The following is a 2,376-nucleotide window of genomic DNA, read 5'->3' on the forward strand; positions in this document are numbered from 1 at the left end:
TTTTTTTTTTTTTTCGGGTGTCTTTAGCGCATGGCGGAGTGCCTTTCCGTTTTAAATTACTATGTCTTACAGTTTTAGGGCAAAATATTAAATTATGTGAGCCGCTTGTATTGGAAACGAAGATGTTTTCGGCTTAATAATTTGAAACCGGTTTAAGTCATGAGCTATTTTTGCACGTAGGTCCTGGTAGGGAGTCTAAAACACCCGGGGGAATTAGGATCTTGGTGACAGGGTGGATGTGGGGACGGGTGGGACTTGGGATCATTTCTGCAACTAGAACTATGTAAGCAGTTCAGACGAACTGTGTAGGGATTACAGACTGGAATGCGAAATACAAAACTCTCCTTGGGTATTTTGACACCCAAGGAACAGCATTTCCTTTCCTGGTCCCCGTCCACCACGGAGGCCAACACTCAACATTCCACAGGATTCCACGGGCCTGCAATGTCAAGAATAGGTAAATCCACAGAGACGGCATATTAGTGGTGTCCACCGAGTAGGGGAAAGGGAATGGAAGGAACCAATTCATGGCTCAAGGGTTTCCTTTGAGGCTCATGAAAATACGTTAGAACCGAATGTGTATTTGTAGAGCATTCGGAATGTACTAAATGACACCGAATTGAACTTTAACATGACTGACCTTATATTATTTGAAATTCAATTAAAATCAAATAGATATAGTTCCTCCAAGGTATCTGACATGCTCAGGCAGAACACTCACTGGCCAAGTTAATTTTTGCCTGTCTCTGTTCTCTTACTTTGTGTCAAAATAAGAACTTCCTCTTGGTCCACTGATTGAATAGTGTGTTTTTTTCAAAGACGATGGACATCCCAGGTTGTGGCCAATAAATTTTTTCATGAGGAGTGGAATGTCTGGATCCAAGTCAGAGGGCCTTATAAAAGGACGTCATGTTGGAGAACTACAGGAACTTACTTCTTTCTAAAATTGCTAACTAAATTTGTGTATCTCTACATTTTCCCTTGTGAATCTCTTAGGAGCCCCTAACAATCACTCTCTGGTCCCTGTTCTAGACAGAAGATGGAAGCTATTGTGATTCAGGAGCAAAGATTTCCTCATGTGCCCAGGGCAGTTTAGAACTAAACAAGATAAAATAATAAAATGATAGTTATCAAGAAATCAGATTGCAATTGAGACTTTCATATTTGGTGGGCAATGTTTTAAGCTCCCCCCTGTAATCAATTTATTGATGAATTCTTTGAGGGATAAAAATACATCGACCTATTCTAACATGGAAGAATTGGGAACAAGCAAAAAAGTAGACAGCCCTCATAAACGTTCACAGCAATTTCTGTAACTCAGAAAAATAGAAGCAACTTGAGCAAGAAGAAATAATAGCTCCAACAATGTTAATATTTTGTGTACACAGGCAGACATGGAAACTACACACATTGAAAGTGATTGAGAATAAAATGTTCACGTCTATGAAATCAAGATTATTGTGCAACTTTGTGAATCTCATTAAGGAAGAGAGGAGGCAAGATAATTAAAATGTTAATCAAGCCACTATCAGAGGCTGCAATGTGCAGATCAGCCCTGTGGCCAGGTCAGGAGAACGCCTTCAGAACAATGGAAGATTTCTGCTAGAATCGCTAACAGCCCATTTCCCACTCCTGTGAAGGAGAAACAGGAATTTCTAGCCAATTCCCTATGGCTAGACCATGGGGAACCTAAGGATTAAAGGCTAGGAAGTGCCAGCCAGCTGGCTTTTAGCACTACATACCCTTTCCTTTCCCCTTCCTCACTAAATCTCAATATCAAAGGAAATGGGAACTAAGGAATGACATAAACTAAATTCCCTGAACACTCAGGGTCCCTCTCAGTGCCTTTACTCTGTCTCTTGCACTGTCCCGCTCACTCTCTGCCTCAGAGACCACATCTGTCTGTGGAGTGTGACCCTTTTTCTAATAAACTTTCCTTTTGACCCTAACTTTGGCATGTGTGTTGAATTCTTTCTTCACTCTCCGCCATAGGACCCTCTTCTTCTCTGGGTGCGGGATTTGCCCTGTCCTGCATCCTCATGAATCTATCTGTGGCTGATACGCTTTGTATTTTATAAACACAATAAGTAGAGGAGCACACATAATAATATAAGATAAATCAGAGCTATTGTTTCTTAGTCTTTCATTTCTTTAGTACACTTTGCATATCACTTGTGCTAAGATAGCCACTAGAAATTTAACACATGTGAACATACATTAATAATATGATACTTGTAAACTTCCTTGAAAATACAAAACCCGACAAAGTAGGATACGTCTGTGACATGAGTGTGGCATATAATAAAAGTTTACAGGAACAAGGGCTCATCGATCGAATCCTCCGCTTTAAAAGCTAATTATCTCTCTCTCTCTTTT

Source organism: Pteropus medius, unplaced genomic scaffold (genome assembly GCF_902729225.1).
Source record: "Pteropus medius unplaced genomic scaffold, Ma_sr-lr_union100, whole genome shotgun sequence".
Lineage (NCBI taxonomy): Eukaryota > Metazoa > Chordata > Mammalia > Chiroptera > Pteropodidae > Pteropus > Pteropus medius.